Consider the following 6,867-nt stretch of genomic DNA (forward strand, 5'->3'; position numbering starts at 1 on the left):
AGTTTAAAATTACCTTAGTTCTTTTGGGACATCTTGTGTTTGTATATGAATGTATACATACACACATATATGTGTATGAGTATGAAATATATACATACATATACTTCACTTATTCAAACATTTATTAAGCTCTTAATTTTATGTTAAGAACTCTGCTAAGTGTTAGGAATGCAAAGAAAGGCACAATCAAAGAGCTCATATCCTATTGAGAGTCAATTTGTAAATAAGTAGGCATAAAAAGATATAAGATGTAAGCAGAATAGATGGAAGGTCACCTTGAAGACTAAATAACAGAAATCCCTAGTTTCTCATACAGGCTACTTGTTTGTTTATCTTTTTTATATTAAAATGTTTATATTTGTAGATGATTATTAAGCTCATGATAAAACAAAACAAAGCAAACAAAAACCCCACAGGATGCAAACTTTTTGAGAGGGGAACTGTTTCTTTTTTCCCCCTTATATGTCCATCACTTTACCACAAGTGTTAATTAATAATGAGATGGGGGGGGGCAGCTAGGTGGCGAAGTGGATAGAGCGCCAGCCCTGGAGTCAGGAGTACCTTGGTTCAAATCTGGCCTCAGACACTTAACACTTACCAGCTGTGTGACCCTGGGCAAGTCACTTGGCCCCAATTGCCTCACTAATATACATATACATACATATATATATATATATATATATATATATAGAGAGAGAGAGAGAGAGAGAGAGAGAGAGAGAGAGAGAGAGAGAGAGAGTGAGTAGTCAATCAATCAATCAAAAACATTTATTAAGGTCATAACGGGGTGCCACAGTGGATAGAGCAAGCCTTCTGGGGTCCTGCCTCAGAACTCAGTCACATAACACTTTATACTTCATTGATGAGCTTGTATATTGTTTTGTAACATGCTTAGTTGTGTTCATATCCTGTCCCCCTCCAAGATTGCAAGGAAGGATGTGAATAACAAGATAGTGGATCATATATTTTCTCTGATTGACAGGAGCTCTCAAGCATTTCAAAAAAGGAAAATATACATGAAAGATAAAGTGACTTAAGTTCTCTTCACGGTCTAGGATATCCAGATGTAAAAGATGGTAACCTCCCCCACATACCAACCTATGAACCTTAAGCTGTCTTAACACCTCAAGCTGTCTTAGCGCCTCCCTCCTCCACCTCCCACGCTACTGACAGAATGGCTGCATTAGCAGGACACAACACAGGCTTTCAACAATATCTACCCACACACTCAGTTCCCTCCTCCCTCTTTCAGAGACCTGCCTTGCCTGCTGTGGACAGATAGATGACCACAGTTTTGCAGAAGCAAAACCAAGTCTGGGGCCACAGCCCTGTAACACCATCACTGCAAAGCTCTGAACTACTGGTGCCCTGAACAACAATCCCATAATACCTGCAGAGCAGGGCTGGGACAGACAACCCTGGAACAACAGAACTGGAAAGCTCTGAACTACCGGTTCTGGGTCAAAAAATTAATAAATAGAGGGAGAAGTATAGGATAGGGACAGTGGGTTTATTGGCAGGGGGAGGGTGTGCAGCACTCCTCCAAACCTGAGGAAAAGAACACAGCATCCATTGTGGGGCCAGTTCTGACCACCTAAGTCACTTGGAGCAGAAACATATCCTGATGAACTGTGAATTTCTGAGTGTGAAGGGAGGCTAAGACACTTTGAGATCTAGCCCTCAAAGAAACTACAATTAGAAGGGAGGGAGTCAAGAAGTAAGTGATAGTGAAAATTGTGGGAGAGGACTAAAATTACCAAAAATTCCAGGAAGAATAACACTCAAAGATTTTGATCATACACAGCTAAGTCAACAAGAAAAACAGTGATAGCTAAAGGAAATATGACCTCCAGATCTAGTGAATGAGTTCAAGCATCTATTAAAAAATGTTGTAAAATGAAGGGAAATTATCCAACACTTGATGAGACAGAAGGTGCTGTGGAATTTGAGGAGAACATGGAACCACAACTTGCTATTCCTCAGTCATTCAAAAGAGAAATGAGAATTATGAGAGCAGAATTTATGGCCTGCACAGCAAAAATAATGGACAGAATAGAAAAACTTGAATTTGTGAAAGAAAGTCTTATCAAAGAAACAAAAGAGAGATTGGACATGCAAATATGCAGAAATAAAGAGCAACCTAGAAGAAGAAAAGCAAAAAAAAAAAAACCACCCAAGAATATTAAAGGAAAATATGTTGACTATGTAAGCAAACCATACTGATCTTGAAGAAAGGGTGTTTAGAGATAATGTAAGGATCATCCATCTCCCAGAAGATCATAACAAGACAAAAACTTTAACACCTTAATGAAGGAAATCAGAAGAATTCAATTTGGAAACAATAAATTCTGCAGGTGATAAGGAGAAAGACTTTCAGATACAAAGGAAAGGGCATTTGAAAATTGCAAGACTATTCTGCACTCACTAGAAAAGGTAGGTGGCAATGGAATAATGTGTTCTGAAAAGTAATGGGTCTATGTATGCAACCCAGGGTGACCTCTCCTGAAAATATGAGCTTAACCATAAAGGAAAGAATATGGGTGTTCAATAATAACAAAGAAATTGAAACATTTTAGCAAGAAAAATAGAACTGAAGAGGTTATTTGCATTATAATACTCTGAGCAAAAGAAATGCAGTATTTGTAAATAAATTCAAGAGGCAAGGACAACAACATTAACAGGGTGAAAGCAGAGCCCAGTAAGAGACTGCTTTGTAAATGGACACATGGATACAGGTGAAACAGGATACAAAGGCTACAGGTGAATTCATGGCTTTTTTTTGGGGGGGAGATGTTATATTACAATATGGGGGGTACATGAAGCAGGAGAAGGGGGAGAGGAGTGTGTGATGTGCTGGGGTCAAATCAATGTCTGTTAATGAGAGGAAGGTGACCTCTGTAATCTCAGAAAGAAAAAAGATCTACAGGGGAGTGGATGAATAGGAAGGAGGAAGGATTAAAAGGGGGAGAGGGAAGGAAGGAGGTCTTACTTTTTTGGTAGTAGGAAGTTATTGATGAATGCTCCTACAGATAAAGAGAGATGGTCCATGTCAGGATTTGGGGACCTTACACTGTATGTGGCCTGGGGAATTTGATGCTTCTCTTATATTGGGATAGGACACTTAAAACTCCTTAAAACCCCAAGGGGCAACTGGCAACCATGGGAGTGGAAGAGTATGGACACAAGGAAGAGATTTTGAGACAAACATGGAAAAAAAGGTAACCAGGGAGAGGGGGTAGAGATCAATAGTGAGTTGTATAATTAGGGATATGAACAGGAAGGGGCTCTACCAACTTAAAAAATAGTTTAAAGTAACCAAAGGGTTATAATAGTGTTTACAACAAAAGAGGGACAAATCATAACTTAAAAAATTCTCAATATTAAGAAACAGGTGGAGGAAAATAACAAAACTAGCTCATAACTTTAGATGTGGATTAAATAATCCAATAAAACAAAAAAAGAATGACAGATTGGAAAATAAAATAAAACAAAGTCTTACAATCTGTTACTTAGAAGAAATACAATTTAAAAACAAAGACATAGAAAACAAAACTATGGGGATGGAGGGGAATTATTATATATCAAGAGAATTTTTAAAAGCAGGATTAGAAATCATGCTATCTGACAAAGCAAAAACAAACATTGAAAAAATAAAAAGGGACAAAAAAGGAAACTATATCATGCTGAAAGGAACTATAGACAACAAACCAGTATCAATAATAAACACAATCATTAAATGCCTTAGCATCCAAATTCACAAAAGAAACATTATCTGAGCTTCAAAAAGGGACAATAGCACAATAATGATGAGAAATTTCAATATCCCGCTCTCAGTTTTGGATAAATCTAACAGAAAGATAAACAAAAGAGAAAATAAGGAAGTGAACAAATTGCTGGCAAAACTACAGTGAAAAAATTACCATTCTTTCTAAATGGTACAGCAAAATAATATACATATATCTCAGTACTACATGGAAACAAGGGCACGGAGATATTGCAAATAAAAAAATGTAAAAAGGCAGAAATAGTTGACACTCCCTTTATAGACCAAAACACAATAAATAGAATTTTTTCAGGGACCACAAATAAAAGATACAGTTTCAAATGAAGACTTAACAATGAAATCCTAAATGATGAGGGCAACATATAACAAGTCATAGAAACAATGAATAACTATTTAAAAGAAAATGACAATTATGAAACAACATAGCAAAATTTCTGAGATGCAACAAAAACAGTGCTCTGGAGAAAAATCACATCCTCAAAAGTAAACATTACCAAAATAAAAATTACCAAAATGATAAGATGAACATGGATTTAAAAATTAGAAAACCAACAAATAAACAAGCCTAAAATAATCACAAAAGAAGAAAAAAGAAAAGTTGGGGAGAAAGAAGTAAATTGGATACAAACATGCCAAAGAAATGATAAATTAAACTAAAAGTTGTCTCCTTTGAAAAGATTAATAAAATTGATAAGCCCTTAACTAATCTGAATAAAAAGAAGAGAGCAGAAAATCAAATGAATAAAATAGTAAATGAGAAAGGTGAAATCACACAAAACCAGAAGAAACAGAAAGAATAAATGGAGCATGTTAGGCATAGTAATAAACTAAAAAACTGAGAGCACAAATAGATAGAGAAATACCCTAAAAAAATAGAAAACACCCAAACTATCAAAGGAGCAGATAGAGATCTTAAGTAACCCAGTCTCAGAAAGGGAAACAGATCTAGTTACACAGGAATTTCAAAGAAAAAAAATGAACCTCTTGATCGTGATGGTTTTACAGGAGATTTCTATCAAACTTTTAAATAAAAATTAATACTCATACTTCACAAATTAATTTTTAAAATTGAGAATGAAAGCAGCCTACCAGAATTCCTTATGAGACAATCATTGTCCTAATATAAAAATTAGAGAAAGATAAAACATGGGGAAAAAACCCAAAATGAAACAAAACTGTAGGCCATCATTAATGAATGTTGACTCAAAACAAAATCCCATAAAACAAACTAGAATAATTCATCCAAGAAATCATTCATTATTATCAAGTGGAATTTACACCAGAGATGTAAGATTGTGCAATATTAAGGAAACAATCAACATAATTAATCATACATAAAGCCAAAACATTGCAAACCACACAATCAGCTCAACATGTACAGGAAAAGCCTTTGATAAAGTATAACACTCTTTTAGGCTAAAACCTTACAGAGTATAGTCATAGTGTGACCTTTTAAAATATCATAAAAAGCATCTATTTAAAACAAAAATCAAGCATCATATGCAATGGGGATACTCAAGAAACTTTTCTAATAGATATGAGAATGAAGCAAAAATACCTACTCTCCCCAGTAGTTTTGAAAATGCAGTAAGATGAGAAAAAACTAAAAGAATAAAGATATGTAAAGAGATCTTTAAACTATACTATTTGTTGATAATATAATGGTTTACTTGGAAAACCTAAGGGATCAGTAAAATACAAATTGATGCATTGGCTTTGGCAAGGTTGCAGGCTACAAAATAAATCCTCAAAAACCAACAGAAATTCTATGTAATAATAACAAAAAACAAGAAGCATCAATAGAAAGGGAAATCCCATTCCAAATAAAAGTGCAGAAATATCTGGGGACTGACCTCGGACAGCACACAAAAGACTCATACAGATTCAATTAGAAAGTCTTTCTTAAAGAAATAGAGGACAAGTTAAAATGCTGGAGTGCTCATCAGCTGTGCCAGTGAAATAAAAATGATGATGCTGCCCAAATTAATTTTCACTCTTAATTCTATAACCACCAAATTAACAAAGGATACTTTACAGTAATTGATAAAATAATAAAATTCATTTGGAAAAACAAAAGATCTAGGATATCTAGGGAAATTATGAAAACAAATGGAAACAAAGGGAAATAGTACTTCCAGACCTCAAACTATATTATGAAACAGCAGTCCTCAAAACTATCTGGTCTTGATTAAAAAATAGAGAGGTAGATCAGTGGAACAGACTAGACAAGGAGGGAGCAGAAACAATGAAATTCAATAACCCAAGTGTTTGATAAAGTAGAAAACATGTTACCTAGGGGGAAACTCCCAATCTAATCAAAACTGCTGGGAAAACTGGAGAACAGTCCTATAGAAATTAGGCTTAGATGAAAACAACCCATTCCATGATACATTCTAAATGGAAATGTAAACTTAATATTAAAGATCATACTATTAAAAAAATAGAAAAGAAATGCATCAAATACCTCTCACAGCTATGGGTAAGAAATGTATACTTAACCAAACAATATAGAGGCAATTACAAGAAATAGAAGAGATAACTTTAATTATTTGAAACTGAAAGGCTTCTATGTAGATAATGATAATAGGTAACATTTATGTGGTGCTTACTATGTGCCAGGCATTGTACTAAGTTCAGATCCTCACAACAACCCTGGGAAGTAGGTGCTATTATTATCCCCACTTTACATATGAAGAAACTAAGACAAATACAGGTTAAATGACTTACCCCAGGGTCATGAAAGTAGTAGTGTCTGAGGTTGAGTTTGAACTCACATCATCCTGACTCCAAGACAGTGCTTTACCCCCTAACAATATTAATGCATCTAGAATAAGAAGGGAGGTAAGTGAATGGGAAAAAATATTTGTATCAAATTTCTCTCATAAGGGTTTGGTATTACAGATATATACAAAATTAATAATATATAGGACTGTCAGAATGTTGATCAATGCAATGACCAATCTTGATTTCAGAAGATTGATAGTGAAAACATCGACACTCCTCTTGTCAGAGTGGTGGTCAACTAAAGGCAATAAATGAGAAATGCATTGTCAAAACAATAATAAATAGGACTAATAGCCATC

Source organism: Dromiciops gliroides, chromosome 1 (genome assembly GCF_019393635.1).
Source record: "Dromiciops gliroides isolate mDroGli1 chromosome 1, mDroGli1.pri, whole genome shotgun sequence".
In the NCBI taxonomy this organism is placed as follows: Eukaryota; Metazoa; Chordata; class Mammalia; order Microbiotheria; family Microbiotheriidae; genus Dromiciops; species Dromiciops gliroides.